The sequence below is a fragment of the Parasteatoda tepidariorum genome, chromosome 10 (genome assembly GCF_982258835.1).
Source record: "Parasteatoda tepidariorum strain Cologne lab strain chromosome 10, Ptep-v5.0, whole genome shotgun sequence".
Classification (NCBI taxonomy): domain Eukaryota; kingdom Metazoa; phylum Arthropoda; class Arachnida; order Araneae; family Theridiidae; genus Parasteatoda; species Parasteatoda tepidariorum.
In genome coordinates this window covers 4,170,442-4,193,225 of record NC_141764.1, presented here as the reverse complement: position 1 = coordinate 4,193,225, position 22,784 = coordinate 4,170,442, and the positions used below count along the sequence as shown (strand labels likewise).

The following is a 22,784-nucleotide window of genomic DNA, read 5'->3' as shown; positions in this document are numbered from 1 at the left end:
TGAAATGAAAAATTGTTCCCATCAACAATAGTGATGCTAAAAAATTAAGGACTTTTAAAAACCTTGAACCAAAATTAAGTACTTTTAAGGGCCCTTTATTTTCCAAAATAAAAATTAAGCAGTTTTTAAGGACTTTTAAGGACCGTGGGAACCCTGTTATATAGTTGCAGTTTATGCACAGTTAATAAAACTTAATTATTTTCTTCATTTTTTTTATTGTGCTATATATATATAAATTTTACAAATGTTTCTTTTTAAATCAGAAACTTTATAGATATATGATAGAAACATTCAGGTAAAGTTCTTTTTATAACTGAACATTTTATTTTCTCAGACAACTCTCAATTAGAAGTCATTTAAATAAAAGCTTAGCAAAACTGAATGAGAACTGATAGCAAAGATTAAAAAAAATCTAACTACAAACTTCAAATTTAATAATTAACTAAAAATATTTACAAAGATATGTACAAGACGATGACAGCAAATGCAGAATTGGTGGTGAATCTTCAATTGTCGTCCCTTACATCTGAGATTTCAGAAGAATCAATCCAAAGATACGCATCTGCTTCAGCCGCAGTCAGCATAATAGGTTTTGAGGGATAAAACGATATTGAATGAACCACTTTATGCCTTTCATGTTTGAGAGTGTCTTTAATGGAACCCTAAAAAAATTACATAAATATTTGATGCAAATGAACAAGATTTTGCTAGAATGAAATTATGATAAAAATACTTTCTCAATCTATCAGAGGGTAATGAATTAACAATTGAAGGGTTAAAATTATTAATATTTATATAGTTTTATAGCTTAATTAAATAGTTTTAGTAAAATTATGTTTTTCAGTATACTTCATATCCTATAAAAATACAGCATAGGCTTTTTAGTATGTTCCCTACTATAGTGTTACCGCTCATTATAACAAATGATGCATAAAGTTCGTCTCCTATTTCATAGATACTGTTTTATTTTCATGTCCCTCAGTAGGTACACACTTAACTGTTAAATTCCAATATTAATTATTGGAATTGTTTGAAATTATGATAAAAAAATACTTTACAGGTCACAATCTATCAGATTGGATTATAAATCAACAATTGGAGGATCATATTAACGTGGTCAGAAGAACAAGCATACAACACACAGAACTTATGTAAAATTATGTTTTTCAGTATACTTCATACCCAATACAAACACAGTATACGCTTTTTAGTATGTTTCATATTATAGTGTACCTCTCATTATAATAATGATGCCTAAAGTTCCATCTCCTATTCCATAGATCCAATTTCCTTTTCACGTTCCTTAGAAGGTACACACTTAACTGTTAAATTCCAATATTAATTATTGGAATTCTTTGAAATTATGATTAAAAAATCTATATAGCTCACAATTTACCAGAGTGTAATGAATCAACAATTGGAGGGTCATAGTAAAGTAGTTACAAGAACAAGCATACAACACAAAGAACTTATTTAAATAGTTTTCAATAAATTAAGTTTTTCAGTATACTTCACATCCTATTCAAATAGTTTACGCTTTTCAGTATGTTGTCTAATATCGAACAGTATGCCTCTCATTATAATGAATGATGCCTAAAGTTCTGCCTCTTATTCCATAGGTCCCTTTTCAAGTTCCTTAGAAGGTACACATTTAAATGTATAATTCCAATATAGAGACCAAAATTCAATCATTTGATCTAGAAAAAGTTCAATTATGCGACAAATCTTCTTAATTCTTACCTACCAACATTGGAGAAATAAAATAAGGGAGATTTCACTAGTGAAATTTTTTTAGGCTGCAAGTGAAGTTTTGATACATCATGCATAATTATGTAAGTCAAAATTGGAAATAATATACAATAATTACATATAGCAAAGTAAAAAATATTTTTATATATCTCAATCTAAAGAAGAGTTTTTAAACCATTATTTATAACTACTTAAACTATAAACTTAGCATTATTTACTTAGACTATAAACTTTATATTATTTACTTATAATTTACTTACTTAAACAAAAACTGTATTAAATTTAGCAAAGTAAAAAATACGTATACAAATCTTAATCAAAAGAAGATTTCTTAAGCCATTATTTATAATTACTATAACACTCACTATATTTATATTACTTTACTTAAACTATAAACACTCAACATGCTGCGGTACTTGCAGTAGCACCATCTATTGAGGAATAAGAGAAGTATTTTTGCTATCAGCGGATATTTTATCACCAAATATTTTTTTCAAAAATTCCTTCAACAAATACGGAGAAATTTCAGAATTTACAGGTTAACGGGAGATAGTCTTAAAATACAGGAGTCTTCGTTAAAAAACAGGAGACTTGGCAGGTATGTATTGTTTAGGAGCTTCCTGGAGGCAGCAGTTGGTTGTAAGATTTTTAATGTTCTCAGGCGAGGGGGTCTTTAGGATCTGGTGTAAGCTTTCTTACACCAGGGGGATGAGTAACAACAACAGAAGAAGTTATCAATAAATTATTTAAACCATTATTTTCTTTGATTTTAACACAAAATAAATGTAAAACTCCTTGAATCCTCTTTGAATGAATGACAAGTGACAGGAATGACAGTGTAATTTATGACCACTCCTAATCTATGTAACTCTCATTATACAATAAATGTATCAATCACTCTGTCGATTTTTCAAACAATAATAAAGAAAGAGTTGGGCTATCACCATCTTTTTGTTAGTTATCAAATTCTTTTTGGCACAAACCATGAGGCTCATTATATCAAATGTCTACTGTAATTCATAAATTTGTAGAGCAAAGGAAGTTCTTTTAAAAAAAATTACATTTACTTTTCTTTTTTTTAAATTACTTTTATTTATTTAAATCTTTATGCAGAAAATTAAAAGCTGCAGAGTTTCAATTATAATAATTTATTTTTAATAAGGATTTATGTTATTTCCCTTCTAAATAAATAAATACAAATTCAGATATACTATGTAGAAATATATATATATATATATATTTTTGGTTTACAGCATATCTGTTAACAAGTTTTTTGAAATAAGTTTTGTTAATAGTTTCTTTGAAAACATTACTTAAGATTTTCTTTCAACCAGTCAAATTTTCATTGCAATTTGTTTTTTAACATTAATGTACATTTTAGTGATTTTTAACATAAATTTTTTTTTGGAAATTAATAGTACAATATTTCAGTTATGTATCGTTTAAATGATAGTTTTAAAATTTATGGTGTTTTTCTTCTTCTTTTTCTTGGATTGATATAAACCTACTTCTTCTGTGTTAGTTTTTAAATTACCTTTTCAACCATGACAGAAAATTTTACATGTTTGAAAGTTAAGAAAATCCTGAACTAGAACAGGAGAAATTTGTTTAAATTAAAATTTTAACTTATACTATATATTTTAAATAGGATAAATTATATATTTTTAAATTTATTATACACTGACCTGCAATAATGGAAGAGACACTATCAGTTTTTGACATTCTTTTAAAAAATTTTCAAGAAATATATAAAGGATTATTTTGAAACTTTAAATGTGTTTAGTTCATGATCATTTTTCATACTTCACATTAAGATTTAAAGTTTTCAATGGTTTAGGAGATCTACAATAAATTACGAAACAAAACAAGTTTTTTTGAACATCCTATGTCAGAAAATCAAGCAATGGGCTTGTAAACTTAGAGTAAATATTAATAGAAGCATAGACATTTTTATAAAAAATTTAATTTTTTGAAATTCATTTTTTTTCTATAAGTCTATAAATATTTAAAGCAATTAAATAAAATTTTTGGAGCAATTTAAAATTAATTACAAAATTGTTGATTAAAATTTTTTTTAAAACTTGTTATAACTGGGCATAAAAAGAGTATTTAAGGTAGTTTTTTATACTGAACAAGTACAGAAAAAATTCAAAAAGTTTCCAGCAAATTTCTGAGTAGTTTCTGTACTTCTTAAAAGAAAACTCAAAATAATAAGAGGTTTTCCACAAATTTCATTTTGCACTACTAAACAAGATTTATTAAAAATGAGACTAGCATTGTGGGGGATTAGCCACCATAAGAATATATTTTCTTTCCCTATACCATCAGATTTTCGTTTCCGAATGATTATTATAAGGTGTTATCATTTGTTGTTAAAATTTGTCTTATGATATAAAATATAATTTGTGCAAAACCCCTGATAATTTCAGGCTTTGAACGTACAAAAACTAGTTTTTAAATTTTTAAGATATTCAAATCAAACTTTTTTCATTAATTGCCAAATAAGATTTACTACAAAATTATGAAAACACTTTTTAAAATTTTTTCTGTGCATGCGCAGTATAATAAAACTGCCTTAAATACTTAGATCTATGGCAGTTTTTAATGAATACTTTTAAAATTTTAAACCAACAATTTTATAATTAATTTTAAATTGCTTCAAAATTTTTGATTTATATTGACGATATATAAAGTAACAGCAAATTTTTTTTTATAAAAATGTCCATAAAAATTTACTCTAGTTTTAGGGAACTTCATGTAGTTATTAAAAATAACAACTGAAGTAATCGATAAAAGTTATGAGCTTATTGCTTGATTTTCTGGTATAGGGTGTTCAAAAATACTTGTTTACTTTTATAGGTTTCCCAAACCTTTATAAACTTTAAATCTTAGTGCCAAGTATAAAAAATCACATGAACTAAAAAACACTTCCAAAACAATCCTTTATTTATTTCCGGTAAAATTTAAAGAAATTTCATGCATTACTGTATTTCTTGTAAAATTTAAAAGGCTTTGAAAATGGAGTCTTATTGGACGTTAAAAAACAATTGATATACAGCAAAAAGACTAAATGAATAGATCATTTATATGAAAATATAAGGATTACACAAATATCCTGCATACAAAAACTATAAATACGGTAGAGAGTTTGATGATTCAAAATAAATTATTTACAAATCATACCATAAATCATGTGAAAGGCTTATTAAATTCAAGAATCAGAGATACCCAGTAAAAAGCATTTGATTCTTACTGGTTTGTGTAGAGTAGGGGTATTAGTAACACATTTATGAAAACAAAAACAAATTTCAAGTAATAAGTTAGATTCAATGGAAGCAGCCCAATCATTAAAAAATTTTCTCGGTATAATGGACAATTACAGCATCTCTTATTTTTTAAAAATTTCAATCAAAACATATTGAAAATTCTTTCCTGAATCCGAAAATCTGATTGATTTTTTCCTTCAAATGTGTATTTATTTAATTATTAAACATTTAAATTGCCCAAAAAGACCTCTGTAGGTGATACAATCAAAAAAGATTTTTGAGTGATTATGACGTCGTATTTGCTGAATGGAAATATACCTCATCCAGTGTTTTCATTATAGAAAAAAAATGAGAGAGAATTTCTCACCCTTCTTCAAAAAACAGGGTGAGATTTCTAAAAATTAAAATAACACAAATAGATTACAATACAAACAGAAAAACATAAATAGATAAAAATTATTTCTTTAATTATAATATTTAACATCTTCTATTTTTTAAAAAATTGAATATTTTTGCTGCATCATCATATGGAAAATGTCCTATATCTACTTTTTCATCAGCTATTCTCATTAGGTTGCTCAAATGCTTATCAGTCAATCTGTTACGATATTTTGTCTTAATTCGGTTTTGGGTGCCAAAAGACCTTCAACAGATGCTGAACTATTCGGAATCACTAAGTAAATTTGCCGCATTGTGCACACACTTTCCCATCCTCTACATCTGCCAGCAAACAAATGCTGAAAATAATGAAAGATCAAGGTAGAAAAGTGAAACGGATTTTATTCAAAATGGCATGTGACAAAACTTTTTCCAAAATGCACTCGATTTGCGCATTTTGAAATTGATTAATAGAGTGCGCGAATTTTGGGCGGTAATCATTTTTTAATGCAAGAAAATAAAAAATTATGCGAGATTCTCGCACTGTAGTTAAAACACTGCCTCATCCATCCACTAAGGCTATTTTAATGCTCTTTTGTTTATGATATGACTTACATTGTATGAACATTCTTTGTATAATATTATATTAGTAAAATTTTTGGCAGATATAACGAAACAGAGATGACGTAATTTTGAAAAAGGCTACATCACATGTGAGATAAATAAAGAGTTAAAGTAGCAAAAAAAAAAAAAAAATTAGTGACGACTAAAAAATTAATGATTTCCACCTATTTAAAAAATATTTGTACAGCAGTAAAATATTATAATTTTCAATTATATCTGTTTTATGATTTAAAAAAAATTTAAAGTATAATCTCACAAATATGCACTGTGTTAATACTGAGGGGCTCAAAGAAGATTGTGAACTTTTAAAATGAAAAAAAAAATCAAAAGAGATAATAAATGTACATTTTGCATGAAAAAACAGTTTTTTCAAAAAGTGACAGGATTTTTTTTCCAAATGATATTGTGATTGAGAAACATTATAAGACTATGTTCTTCAAATAACCCCTATTTGCAGTTACAATCTGAGGACATGACATGTAGTAGAAATCATTATATTACAGTTTTAACAATCATCAGCTGACTAATTTTGACTGATTCTGACTTAAACTAATTTTGAATTTGTTGAGAACAAACACAGTGTTTTTTTAAAAGTGGACTGCAGCAATTCTACATGCGTATTATTTCAATTCACTTTTCAAATTGTTGGTCATTTTTGGAACTCTTGATAGATATAATTTTAGTCATGTTTTTTAACAAAAAGTTGTCTTTAAAGAAAACAAAATAATACTGACTTCAATTAGGTCCCACATGTAAACACAACCATCTTCAGATCCAGAAACTACGAGGGAATCTGTGTCATTGAGGCAGCTTTCCATCCTATACCTCTCATTCTTATGGCCTATGTACCTAATTAAAAATCATGTTCATTTATAATAATGGAAAAGAACTTTAATTAAAACCTAAGTAAAAAAGCAATTGTTGAAAAAACAATAATTTGTACTATTATTAATCACAGTTGTTCAAGTCATCAAGTTAAAAGTTCCTATACCTATCATCGTCCGTAAGTTACCCTGTGGCAGAATTTTTTCGGGCTTTGTGCAACAACCCTCTCTAGCATATATATCTTTCTGCAAGATACTTTTAATAAAAACAAATATACTTGTTATTAATTTAAAGTAACAGAAGTGTCAACTTCAAAAAAAATAAATAACAATAATAAAAATAACAGTAATGTAATTTTTTAAATTGAATTTGGAATATTTTTTTATTCTAATATTATGAGCGTTTTCTCGAATTTTGTAGGGGGAAAAACATAGTAATTTTTTTTTGTAAGTCATAATCAAACTTAAAAATAGTGAAGTCTGTAGCAGTAACTACCGAAAAAAATGATCGATGACGAAATCACGCAAATAGACCACCTCAAAAAAGGTTTCCTAAATGCGTGCTTCAATTTTGAAGTTCAGTTGCTGTAATAAAAAATTTTGAATTTTAAAAACTGAGTGGAAATTAATAGTAATAGCTGCAAAGAAAAAAAATAGAACAAAAATTTCTGCAGAAAAGAAAACCATGTTTTCATTATTATTATTATTTTTTTGTGGTTTTCAAATGAGAATAGAAAAATAACAAGCATTTTTTCCCCCTCTTCAATGCACGAGAAAGGCATCCTTTGAATATAATTAGGAAAAGGAAAGATAAAATCTTCCGAAAATTTCTGCAGAGAAAAGAATTTCTCACTTCCCAAATGAGAAATCTTTCTGCAAGAACTTAGTAACATTCTGCAATAATGTCGTCACGATTCTGCCAAGGGGGTTAGTTACAATAAGCAGCTTTAAAATTAGGCAAAATTGAGAATGATAACAAAGACAGAAACAATACTTGAAAAAGTCCTCCCCAGATCTTGCTTTTCTCCTAAGTGATGGAAGATTTTCAGTTGCAGTCTAACTTTGCATTGTTATTTTAATTTTATTAGGGATGTGTGACATTTAATTTTATTTTTATATACATGATTACAAATTGGCCCATTTAATTAAGAATCGAAAGTTTATAAACATTATCTGTTGAAGGAGTTTCATTGTTGAAATGGCAGCATTATGGCTTAAATTTAATAGATTATTTAATACATTTAACCCTCTCCCCAACCAAGAGACACAACTATGCCAAAGTTGCACAAATTATTTATCAGCTAGCTTAGATCTTTTAATGAAGTGCCAAGTATAGTTATCATACTTTTTTGAGATTCCACTAGATGAAGTAATCTTGTTGATGAGTTTGCGATAAGTCTATGAGGTAAATATTAGTTTAGTTTCTTTTTAGTAAACTTTAGCTCTCAATCAATCAGGCACAGAGAATGTTATTCATGTGTTGTAACTGTCTATTAATGTTACTATAGCTCAAGTCTGCTAAATAAATGGATTTAGGATAAAATAATTTTAATTTTGCTTAAGTTGAGTTTGAAACTTTAATTGTGAATTTGCATTTAAAATGAAGAACTTTGAATAACAGCGCATTAAGTGACAATTGTTTATAACAAGTCATCCCTTTCGAGAGGATGTCTTTTAAAGCAATAATTAGAAGATATTGATTTTTTTTAAAAACTTTTTACAGAAATATAAGCTGACAATTAGTGCACTCAAGTGTTTTACTATTGTGTCAGAAATCAATTTAAATGTGAAAGGGAGAAAACAAAACACAGTTTCTCAATTTTTACAAAAATATAAGCTGAAAATTAATGTACGGACGGGCTTTACTATAGAGTTAGTTCTGAAAAGAAAAAAAAATACACTATATCTAATTCTGTTTTTTTTATTTTTACAGAAATATAAGGTGACAATTAATCAGATTAATTGAAAACTTTTGCTAAGTTCAAAAATAAACAGAAAGAAAAAATTAGAAGATGTATACAGCCTACAAAATATATAAAATCTTGCTGATTCTTTACTGCAAATTTACTTGTTTGTATTTATGTTAAAAATTCCGCTACCATAATTGTTATTTTCCCTTCAGTAACGCATTTTTGTTAAGGTAAAAACACTTCTGCTAAAGCCAGTAAATTGGCCAAGAAGTCATGCAAGTTAAGGTTTAATAATAGTATAATTATATTAATGTAACCACTTTGTTTTTATTTTTTAAAATAGCTATTTTAAAAGCCGTATATTCCAACCATATTTAATTTGTTTTGCTAGTATAGTTTTCATTTCTCTTTTTAGATGCATTAAAACCAAATAACAAATACAATCCTTTTACTTACTATAAGTTAATAAAGGTTAAAATGATGGATAAAAACAGATTTGATTTTTTACTTAAGGAGGGTTTGGTCTTTGACATGTCAAGTATCATAAACATATTTTAACTGTCAAAATCTGCTCAAAATTCTCAAACACTAATGATGAGAGTTACTATGCAAGTTTTAATAATGTATTCAAAATATTTATTAAAATACAGGTACACACTAATATAGAAACATATGCTAATATATAAATATTAAGATACAACTAAATACAAGTATATTATGAATAATTATGTCAATAGAGAAATTGTAGTTTTGAGCCCAAACAAAATTTAATCTTATCTTCATTTTCTCTTGAATATCATATAAGAAAATTCTTCTCTTCCTAAAGAATTTAAATCTTTACGTTGAGTTATTATTATTTTAGTGTTCATACTATTGAAATCAAAATAAATTGTACAATAATAATAAAAGTGGATTAAATCCAAATTATAACAATGGATCTCAACAGAATTGACAAAATCAGAAAAAAAAGTTAATAAAAGTATAAATTTTTTATATTTTGTAATCAGTAATTTAACTTTTAAACTTAAAAGTTTCAAATCACCCTATTTTATTCTATGTAAAGAAATAATGGTATATATAATTGTTTGGATGTTTAAAGTACTTTAGAATCATTAAAATGTATTTTTAAAAGTAACTTGACAACTATAGAGTTTCCAGCAAGCAAATCTTTTGTTAGCATGTCAAGTACATTTAAGCATATAGTAACATATAAAGTATATTTATATATCAAAAGGATATTCTTTTTCTGAGAAAAGAAAAGTCGCAAATGAATATTTAAATACTTAAAATTACTGTCAATGTGGTAATTTTAAGTGAAAATAACAAACTTTATACTAATAAAGATATGCCGTTTATTAAATTTAGGACAGTATTTTGATGTGAGGATTAAATGGTAAAATCTACAAAAACTTGTCAAGAAGTGCAATATAAGTAAACTTACTCAATATCTAAAGTAGTTTTCAAATCAAATGTTAACAAAGTTAAAATAAATGATGATAATTACTCAGAAAGCACTTCACCCCTTCTTTATCTGTAAGTCGCAAAGTATTGTCTAAACAGCTAGCAAGAACACACTGGCCATCTCTCGTGAAGTTAACACAGTTGACTGAACCTAAAAAATATGATAACACAATTTCAAATCAGGTAAAAATTATTTAATGGAAATATACACCTTTAAAGATCATAATATTTAATGGTCTGTGTAAAAGATATCCACAATTATTAAAATTTCTTTTTACATACATACACACAAATATATATAAATATATAAAAGTTCAAAATATCGAGTAAACATTATGGAATGAATGGAAACATGGAAAAAATTACAGAATGGTGAAAAGAAAAGAAGAAAATTATTTAAATAAAATGAAATTAAAAATTTTTATTAATAAAAATCCTGGGAAAAACAAAGATATAATCTCTTCATCAGCTCACACGATTATATCTACAAAAAGGAGTGCTTTCCAATATTGTATCAATGTAGCCAAAGCAAAATATATCAATACAATAGTGTGAGGAGCACTCAAAAAAAATTTTTTTGAAACAAAATAAAACACATTAAGTAATAAATTTCAAGTAAAAAACAGAAAATTTAATGTAAAGAAAAGACAGCACAAAAGGAAATCTATAAAGCGAGTAGCGAATTCAAATGAATTTACAAGTAAGGGAATATTTTCAAGAATGATTTAAAATATTTTTGTAATAAGATTGCCAAATTACAAAATCTGAAAACGGAAGTGCAAATTGAGGTAAAAGCGTAAATACAGGGTTTTCATTTTATAGAATGTTCTTACTGCAGTACTGAAGCGCTTTTGATTTATTTATTACCAAGGATTGGCCTGAAAATTGATGAGCACAAGTTAATATTATACTGGATAATTTAAAGAAGTTTATAATTAATAAGGTTAATATTTAATAAAACAATTTTAATGATTTTAGAAAATTAACATTTATTTATGGGAAATGGATTTGCACATGGCAAAAATATATAAATTAACAAAGAAGTTTCTAGTAAATTTATTTATATTAACATAGAATTAACTCAATTATTTTACATAGAATTTAATTACTTTAGTTGGGTATCCATTGCTTTTTTTACCAAATTTTGAAAGAGTTTTTCTATTAGTTTTTCGGATTAATAAAAATTACTACATATTCCTTTAATTCTATTCGTTTAATTAAAAATGGTATTTAAATAGATGTTTTTAGAACCATTAGAATTCCAAGTAATTAGTTTATTTATATTAAAATTAAAATAATTTCTTATAATTCAATAAAGCAGATATTTTCTTCTTTTATAATACTGAAATCCAAAAAATTAAAATTATTATTATCATCATGATTACAAAGCAAGACTAATTCCTAGAGGTAAATATTATTTAATAAAATAGTATAATCTTGAAAATTAACGATAATTAAGTCATAAACAAATCTAATATTAAGAGTATAATTTTTTTTCATAATAGAGCAAAAATAAGTTAGCTAAGAGAGATGAAAAATTAGATCCTTGTTTTATTCCATGAATTTGGATAAAAATATTTTTTCCATTGTAAAGATAATTCTTAAAAAAGACAAAAATTAATTAGAATTTCCCAATAATCAAAATCCCAATTAAGGAAATTTTTAAAATCATAGAAATAATTCAAAAGGACATCTTTTAGTTTAGAAAGGGGACTGCCATTGAAAAGATCCTGGAAATCAAAAGTTGCAATAGAATTAATTTTATTGTGTTTAATAAATTTTAAAATTGGTTGATTATTAGTGAAAATTCAAGAAAAACCTTCTTTAAAAATATTGTTAATAATTTTATTTAAATAGTAAGAGAAAATGGTGCAAGGTTTAATTAGGAAAGTATTAGACCCAGATGTGATTGTTCTAAATTTTATAGGAATTTTATGAAATTAAGAACAGATAATTAAGTAAGGAAACTATATTGCTAATTTTAATTTTTGACCTTTAATATAAAGCTAAATTTTTTTAATCATAATATTATTATTTAAATTACTAAGTTTAAAATTTTCACTATTTTTTTTAACTCTTTATTTAAAAGTTCAACATAGAATTTTTTACAGAAGATTGCATAATTATTGTTAGCTTTGTCTATAATTTTTATTTATTTTTTTTTTTTTTGTAGTTTTATACAAAACTTTTTTGTAGATGCTTAATTGATTGAACAATTTTAGAAAAATTTGTTGAATTGTTACTGTTATCTAAATTTTCATTATTATTGGAAAAAAAAGCTTTTAAAGTAATAATAAATAACCGATTTCCAATCTGTTAACACACCTAAAGGTAAAGAGAATCTATTTGACATCTTTAAACAAAAACTATTGAGATCATTAAGAAAGTATTTTAGAATTTTATTAATTGTCTTATAATCATATCGTAAATGTAACCATATCATAAATTAATTGTATTATAATCATATCGTAATTATATTGTAAATGGGTCTAAATTTTGTGACTTTTATCATTAAATTTCTAAGTTTTCAATAATATTTAAATTACCAGTAATAATATGTTTATGATGTTTATCAATAATCAAAATATTTCTCTTCTTTACAGTGACATTCATTATCGGATGTATTAATTTTTCCAAAATTTTTGTTAATATAGTTCTAACAAGAGATTTATTATATTCAAAGTTTTTAATTATGTTAAAATCTTTTAACAGAAATTTTTTTTTAAAAAATATTATGAAATTTGATCTTATCAAAAATAGGGTTTTTAAAGTTAATAACGAAATATAAATTATCTAAATTTTTCTTTTTATTTAAAATTTTTTACAACAAGATTGAAAGACTTTAACAAGATCAAACCAAAGAATTTTGAAGCGTAAATTAATAAAATAAAAGTTAATATAAAGATCTTGAAGCTTATATACATAATAAATCTTAAGGGAGAAAATAAAATCTTTCATAGGGTTAATATTATAATGTTTATTAAAATCTTTTCCATATTAGAAATAAAATTTACATTTAATTTCTCACTATTAAAAGAGTTTTTAATCCATCCTGATCCCCGTTTACCTAGATTTGTACGCTTATCTTTAATATGAAAAAGTAAGTAAGTTGAGGAATCATTAAAGTTAATCTGAGTATGTTGGAAGGTATCGTTTAGCTCATTCAGCAAAAAATTTTTGTAGAAAAGCATGTAGTAATTTTCTTCCTGTGGTCTTCAAAATCATCTATATCTAAACAAAATCATCTACTATTACTAAAACAATTTTGGCACTATTAAAATTATGTTCTCTAAAATAATTCAATTCCAGGTTATTGATAATTTTATTACTGTTTATATCTGATCAGTGTTGATTATTTTGAATATTACAAGAGTTACTGGTTTGTTCAATATATTTCATATTACAAAAACAGCAGGTCAATATACAAATAGCATATTTAATTTTACAAACAGATTTGGAGCTATCGTTATTATGAATTATATGTATTTTTGTAAATAATAGGGAAAGTTTTACATGGTTTACAACCACACGTTTGATAAGATGGAAAAATTTCAGGTATTGAATGCAATACAAAAAATCTTTTGCTTTCAGAGTAGCAGGATGCTGAGCTGAAGGTCAACTCTGAATTAGGCTCTTCGTATCGAGTTTCCCACACAGAATAATTTAAATATTTAACATATTTTTTACCAGGCACTAAATTGTCCTTACTTTTTAAATCCATGAAAATAGGCTCATAGAGCAACATCCCAAACACACGAAATATGAAAAACAAATTAAAAAAGGAAACAAAATAAAAACAAAAGTAAAGTAATAGTGGATAATATTAGGCGCTAAAGCTGCAATAAATATGATCACTAAAACATAGCACAATAAATAAATACAAAAATTATAAAGAGAAAAATGAAGAAAATGATTAAGTTTTATTTACGGTGTATAAGCTGCAAGTAAATAATGTTAGATTTTGCACATCCATTTTCTGGACAATCCTTGGTAACTAACAAATCAAACGCACTTTAGTACTGCAGTAAGTTAAAAAACTTATATATTATTTATAATAAAAATTATTTCCTTAATTTTCTTCATTTTTCTCTTTATCCTTTTTGTCTTTATTGTGCTATATATATACTATATTTAATATAAAATATTTAAAGTTTCAGGTAAAATAATTGCACCGAAAAAATCATTAAATATTCTTTTGCTAATTATTTAAATGTTTTATAAATACACAGTTACCATTATTAAATGCCATAAAGTTTAATAAAAAACTTACTACTCAAATTATCTTGACATAATAGTCCTTTCCGCATGTCATAACGTCTAATACAGCAATCTAATGATCCTGTGAGTATTTCATAGTCAGATACAGACAAGGATGTCACAGAATCTTTAGCATCACGCAAGACCTAAAATTTGAAATTAGAACTCATAAACTAAATTTTATTTTAGATATTTGAAAGTATTACTGATAACATTTTAATATCAAGAGCACAAAAAAAATCAATAAAAATAATATCTTTTAAGATTTGATAGAGACAATGGGGTCCTAAAATACTTTGCGTCATGTGAAATTTTAAATTTAAAATGTTAGAAAAAAATTTAAACAATTTAAAAGTTTTACTCATTTACCGATACCATGAAAAGTAAATATACATTAAAATGTAAAGAGTAAATAGTTTCACAGAAGAAAGATTTTAAAAAGTAATATTTCACTCTCTGATACAGACTTAGGAATCATAGAATATTTCGTATCATGTTAAACCTAAAATTAAAAATCATACTCAATTAAAAAAACTTATTTCAAAATTAATTTTTTTAAAAAAACCTCTTAGACTTCTTTAATATAGTGCATAAAACTATGTTATAATATAAAAACTTTTTTTTTCTTTCTAAAAGAAATACGTAAATTAAAGTGTTTTTAGCTTTGAAATTGACAAAGATGTCATACAACCTTTTGTATCATATGAAACTTAAAATTTAAAACCAGACTTAATTAAACAAAATTCACATAAAAAAAGCTCAACAAATTACAGTTTAATATATTAAATAAAATTATGTTAAAATGCAAGAAACAATTACTTTTACAAAATAAAGAAAGATGTTGTAAATTAAAATATTTGATGCTCTGATACAGACAATGACATACTAGAATCTTTCACATCATGTGAAATTTAAAATAATTGAAAAACAAAATTAATTTAAAAAGTTTTACTCATTTCATTATAACATGAAAATTAAATATATATCCAAATGTAATGAATAATTATTTTTACAAAACAAAAATTTAAAAAAAAAAAAAAACGTATTTCATGCTCTGATACAGACTGAAATTTACATATTCCTGCTGCAATGTTGGCAAAGATGTCATAAAATCTTTTGCATCATATGAAATTTAAAATTATACTCAATCAAATAAAATTTATTTAAACAATGGGAAACGTTTGCTCATTTCCTTCTAATATTCAAAGAGAGATAAATTAAAATATAATAGGTAATTATTTTTACAACAGGAAGATGTAGGTAGGTATTCATTTACGTCGCACTAAAGCTGCACAATGGGCTATTGGCGGTCTGGGAAACATCCTTGAGGATGATCCAAAGACACGCCATCACAATTTCATTTCTCTGAAGAAGGGATAGCTCCTTTGCTTTGGTAGCTTGGCTATCTGAGCACAAAGATGAGCATTTTACGGTAGAACGAAGACCGACACCACACACACTTGGTTTCTATGCAGGCTGATCAAAGTGGTCACCCACATGTTCACTGACCGCAGCCAGTGATGCTTGACTTCCGTGTTCTACTTGGAACCATGTGTTTACGATCAGTCCACTGCGGGACCAACAGAAATATGTAAAGATAATAAAGTTTTTCATACTCTAATACAAAGATGTCCCAGAATCTTTTGTATCACCAGAGATTTGTCTAGGTTTCTCTGAGAGGTATCTATTTTGTGAAAATTTAGACATAATTTGTGAAAATTAAAAATTACATTGAAAAATCAATACAAAAATATGGTAAAGTAAGAAAATACTTTCAAAACCTGTTACTACATATAAATCATTTATGAATTCTAAATTTTTATATATTTTTCCCCATATATTCAAAAATAATTTCACTATTGTAAACTTTTGGGGTTAAAATTGAATCCAAATTGAAAAATCCATAAAAATCATTGTCAATATGTTCGAATTTTGACTTCCTGTAAAGTTTACAGAGGCTTGCTTTTTTAAAAGCAGCTTGTGAAACTACCGTGTTTTCTAAAGTTGAATTTGTGAAGGTACCACTAAGCGGTAGTAAATCTGCACTGGGCAGACCCCTGGTCACACAAACTTAAATATGACATTCTAACAGAAATTTCATATTAAAAACAAAAAAGTCTAACTCATTTCATTTTAATGTGTTTCAAAAGAAACATTTAAAACTTTATTTTTTTTCCTAGGTCAAATACAGCTATACATATCAATGAATCTTTTACAATTCATTTCATATTGATTATATAAAATATATTTTACATACCTGCTAACATTGGCGAAATAAAATAACGGAGATTTTACTAACCGACCCAGTTTTGGGTTTACGACTACTGATATTCAACTTCGTAGCCTTGCAATTTTGACCCCAATCCAGAAAACAAGGGTACCCACTGCATCAAGTATTGGGAGAAATTTGCCTTCATGGAGGACTAACCCGCATTTGAGTTACAAGGAGAGGAAAAACATGAAAACCTCACACGGTTAGCCTGACGACGAGGGGACTCTAACCCGTTATTCGTCTGCCACAGAGGATATTATATGCCAGCACTGTGGTTCGTTACGACCAGTCATTGCTGGGATTCGAAGCTGGGTTCAGCTCATTGGAGGGCGAACACGCCATCCCCTGAGCCTTCATGGCTCAACTTAAAACAATTCTGATAACACTCAACATACTGCAGTTCTGGCAATAGCACCATCTGCTGAGGAATAAGAGAAGTATTTTCACCATTTTCTTTTATTTTTAAGAACAAAATTTTTTCTTCAACAAATACAAAGAAACTTAAGAATATACAGGTAGACAGGAGATAATCGTAAAATACAGGAGTCTTCGTTAAAAAGTAGGAGACTTGGCAGGTATGATTTTAGTTAGGCTTGGTGAATACCTAGTATTCAAAATATGGCCACCAACAGATTTTTAATAAAAAGTTTATTAGGAATAAATCAAAAGAAATTAAAATAACCTTGAATCATATTTTGAAATAATTCCTTATGAGTAAAACCATACACAAATATCCAACAAAGAAAAGGGTAATACTTTGTGCAATATAAAACTAAAGCAAAAAACGTTAATCAAGCACAATGTATTTTCATTTGCGCTTTATTTATTCACATTGTATTTCATTCCCAAATAATTTATTTAAATTAGCATACAAAGAAAATATGCTTAAAAATAAAATTTCTGTCTAAAACTCTTAACTTTAAATTTCAAAGTACTTCCCTAGTGGTGGTTTCACATAAATTTCGGTCTTTCAAGTCCTACCTTCCTCATTAGAGATTCATTACATTTAGATATCACATTTGTTTCATTCTCATTTAAATTTTAATTTTTTAACCACTAATGTTTATACCTTTTTGAAAAAAATTAAAAAAATACATACTAAAGGCGATTGTAATATCGCACTGTCCAAACAATAATTTCTCAGAGTCCCAGACTCCTGCAAAATAACGTCTTTACTTTACAGCCACTTCGTGCTAACTTTTACATATCTTTATTCACTACATCTACACTTGATCATTGTGCCATCACAAAATGGAGGCATGACAGTGATCATTATCAGATACTCTATATAAACATTCACATAATTAAATATAGAAAGTATTTCCTTTGAAGCCAAGTTTAAAAGGTTACAAAGTATCACATTGTTTTCAATTCTTTGTTTTTTAAAAAATTAATTTAATGGATTTAAGAAAATGTAATAATAAAGAAAAGGAAACTGAAAGCAAGATAAATAGCATTTAAATTCATTATCTTATTAATTTGCTCATTTAAAGATCAACAATAAAAATAAGATAAATCACCTGAATAGGCTCACGAGACTTGCTACGGCAATCCCAACCACAAACAGTATTATCAACTGAAGCAGATAGTACAACTGTAGATTCTTCATTGAACTTAATAGCATTGACATAACCTAAACTGATGAATTATAGTAAGTTTATGAAAAGTATAAATGTCTGTCAACATTTAGATCAAATTCACATGCATACGAAGAGAACTTTCAAAATGCTAACATTAGTCTAACTAATAAACAGTAAAGTTTATTTTTCCGGGCATTATAATCTTTCTTTCTCTCTCTCTTTTTAAGAATTGTTTTCTAAAATTACGAATTCTAATGGTGTTTTTCTGCCTAACATTTTTATCTTAAAAATGACTAGTTGAAAATATACTTTGTTTGAAGTTTTTCTCTAAGGATTTAATTAACTTTAATAATTTAAAATAAACCACATTATTAGATTTATGATAATTTAAGAAACACATCTTGCTAAAAATTTATCAAAGACAAATGCTATTTAATTGTACTTAATTAATTTATAAAAAATGGTGGAAAAATAACATATTTGTGTTCGATATAATAAAATAATTTAAAATTGTAAGTAGAACTCAGACAGTAAACATGACATCCAGATTTTTTTATCTTTTTAACAAACAAAAAGACATTTATGAATAATAATAAAAGGAAGAGTTTGTGTGTGAACATATAACTTCAGAATCATATGTACAAGCATCCTGAAATTCGAACAGGGTCAGCAAGGAACAATTTTTGCCCCAATTTTAAAAATCATTAGATATTTTCAATTAGCAGATGAAAAAATGGTGGTTTATTTCATATTATTCTTGTTATTTGAAAAGCACTAACTTTTCATCTGCTTCCTTTAAACAATTTTATAAGAAATTCTTACACGTATTTCTGGATAAACTTTGTACAAAATGAACATAATATTCTGAAAATTTAGTGAGACTACATCAACTAGATTCTTATATGTTGCACAAAATATTTATTTTCTACTTTTTTTGCAAAAACCAGAAAAAAAAGTTGTTCTTTTTTGCTTTTAAACATTTTAAAATTCTTTTATCTCAAGTTATCCTTCATATAGGATAGAACACGAAACACACAACCGATGATTAAATTTCTCTTTATTTCGATACCTATCCAATCACCAAAATTTTTTTTAGACATGGTCATAAGACCACTGAACTTTCTTTTCTTGTATTAGCAACAAACAAGTGCCATGTATAAATGAAACAACTTAAACTATAAACTAGACAGAAATGAAAAGTTAATAAAACTGTTAAAATAGATAAAGAAAATATGCAATATATGCATATATAAATTTTTTTGTTCACGTATGTTAATTCCTTTACACATCATTTGAAGCGATATTTTAGTTTTGATGATTTAATTAGCTATTATATTATTCATTTTAATTTATTGACTTATTTATTTTTAAAATATTTTTATTTTAACAAAGTACCAACTGCTGTGCACACTATTGTTTGCTTAGTCTTGGAGCATCTTTCATAAAAATATCTCTTTAAACTCCTAATATCAAGTATAAGTTTCAAAATAAATATTGCATGTGATAAAAAATGTGGAATTTGAAAAAAATAAATAAATAAATGCACTTTTGCTTTAAAATAATATCATGTCATACTACTTGTAACTTGTAAGCTTCACATTTTTATATTTTTAATCAATTATTTTATATTTTTCTAATGTACAAATTAGAAAACAGTACATTGCAAAGTGAGGTAAGGAAAAAAATATTTGCTATAGAAACTTAAAAAAATAGTTCCCTTGTACAAATTTCAATATATTGTTTTTTGAACATCAATTAGAACCTTCAAATTGAAAACTTACTTGCGTTACTTTTTCAACCAAAGTATTACAGTTTCCGTAATTTTCAAAAGAAAACATTGTTAAACATTTTAAGACAAAATTTATATAAAGTGAAAATAATATCTGGGACATTAATTTAGACTACATTAACTGGATTCTTATAAGTTAAACTCAAAATTTATTTTGTAAGTTTTCCTTCAAAACCAAAGAAAAGTTTTTTTTCCTTAAAAATTATTTTATTTATTATTGATTATTAAACATTAAATTAATAGCAATTTTGTTTGCATTTTAAGCTCATTCATTTCACAAAACCAGAAAACAAATATTTTAGTTAGAAGACATAGTGTTTTAGTTACGGTATCCTATAAGTATTATCCTATAGTATCCTATAAGTATTATTATCATTAATAAACATATTTCTTATTTTCAACACCTATGCATATGGTTGTTGGGCAATGAGCTTCATAAACCAAAAACTGACATTGTTTGTACTAGGGTTGGCTGGTTTAAACCAAATGTTTTTGTTTTTTTAAGTAATTCTTTTTAAAATTTATTTTTTATTATTTATATTAATAGTTGTAGTTTGAATAGAAAATGTGGAAAAAATAATACATTTTCTCATAAAAATTGTACACTTAAAAGTGTAAAATTTTACACTTAATGGGAATCTGTATTTCTTTAAATAGAAACATAGATAATATTTTTTAAATGCTTAAAAAATAACTAAGATGAATTTATTTTTACAAGCTTAATTTGTAGCTTAGCTTCGGATTTTCAAAAAAAAATTAGAACATTGTTAAAGTGATTTGAAATAGCTTTTAGTGTTAACACCAGTTTAATATGTGAAGAACGTTAGAAAATTAAAACATTATAAAAATGTTGAAAATTAAAAAAAGAAAGCCTATTGTTTGAAATGTGTATCTATTGATACTGACAATTTAGAAACTGCCAATTAAGATTGTAATATGCAACACTAACAGGACAAGACGACCCTTACAACACCCTAGTAGCTAGGCCCCTGGAGTTTTTTTCATCTAAATAATAAAAACAAAATGTTTAAAACTTCTCTTAGAATTTTATTTGAGATAGAAGACATTTTTAGGCAAATTTAATCCCACAATGGTTTCAAAACCAGTTTTGCAGGAATTAATTATTTAAATATACTTTATTTTTTAATGATTAAATTTTTGGTTTGAGAAATTTGGAAATACTCTTGTTTCACAAAACTGAGTGTAGATTTAAAAAAGACCTTTGTATTTACTTTCCTAAAGTAATTGCTAAGCCTTTGAGATTTTCAGGCAGTGAAAAGTGGGAAACTATAAAAAGAAGAAAAAAATGCACAAAAGAGGACCAACTTAATGGGTATAACCCTAAGCCACCTCAGACGAACTTCTACATATTTTTATTTACTTTTTTTTAAATTTTGAAGTTCAATATTTTTTAGCTTAACAGTAGATGGCTTGAACAGATTCACTAATGTATTACGGAAAAAAATGCTATATATTAAAACAATTAAGATCTCCAATAATTACATATGAAATCAACATTGAGAAAATTGCCCAACTCTCTAATAAAAGAACATACCAGCATGACCTCGAAACTTTCTCACTATTTGGGCGGTACTAACGTCCCAATAAAAAATGCTTTTGTCCATTCCACCAGATGCTATATGTGAACTATCAGCTGAAGACTGAACGTCTAACACTTCATATCCGTGTCCCATATAAGTCTTCAAGAGCGATGACACCAGTCATGCAATAGTTTCCATCAACTAAAAATAAAATAAAAGGGTTCAGCAAGAAAAACAAAGAGCATTGTATTTTAAATGGTTAACAAAACATACAATTAAAGCGGATTGTGCGAACAGCGCCTTGTTTACAAGTTAATTGATTTTTTAAAATATTAGGATAACCCATAGCTAAAGAAATATACAAATTAAAAAATAGTTTTTTTTGCTCTACCCAACTTTCAAACTTTCTGCAGTGGATTGATCGCAATTATATGATGACTTGATGGAGTCTCAGAGGATCAACTTATAGCTTACATAGTACTATCGCAAAAATCTCTATGAAGTATAATAAAGCCACAAGCTCATAATTTTGCAACATACTTTCACTCCATATTCGGTTTGGGGCACGGTAAAGTGAAGTTTTGAATTCCACCAAAGCAAAGTCATTATGCTTGACCATAGAGGAAAAGCGATATTTTAAAACTTCTTTTATTGTGATTCTAAGACTCCACTTTATTATGGTCTCTAAAGGGACTTCACTAAAGCGCAGCAAACACAAAGATTTGTTTCAGGGCGGGAATGATAATTCTGAACATTACATGGGTCGAGGAATTTTCACCGACTAATGTTGTAAGACTAAATATTGTACAACTCATCTGTTCCCTTTTCTCAGGAATGGGTAGACTATATTTGAGGGTTGATCTATTTGTTTGTTTCTTACGGATTGACTTTTTACCAATCCTTTGTTCGATTAGTTATTTTTCTAAGTACAATACAGAAACTCTTATCCGGAAATCAGAAAACCAAGAAATCGGAACGAAATTTGATAAATTTCCCCCACTATTTAAAAAATTTCTTTTTCCTCATAAGATTTTTCTGTCCTTTTTAAAAGGAGTTTACTTTACCATCATTTTAGAAATAAGCATTAGTTTCCTACACTGTCAAGAGAGGTAAGAGTCTTGTACTAAATAACA

General features: G+C 26.4%; 1 pseudogene across 1 annotated transcript; it reads right to left on the bottom strand.

Annotated features, from left to right (window-relative positions):
* Nucleotides 1-411: 411 nt before the first annotated feature.
* LOC147802088 (WD repeat domain-containing protein 83-like) lies at nt 412-22,216 on the bottom strand (annotated as a pseudogene). Its single transcript, XR_015429901.1, has 7 exons — nt 21,925-22,216; nt 21,666-21,852; nt 18,262-18,374; nt 14,483-14,615; nt 10,256-10,363; nt 6,752-6,866; nt 412-662 (listed from the first exon to the last, which is right to left on the bottom strand). The product of XR_015429901.1 is annotated as a WD repeat domain-containing protein 83-like (transcript).
* Between the last annotated feature and the right edge of the window lie 568 nt (nt 22,217-22,784).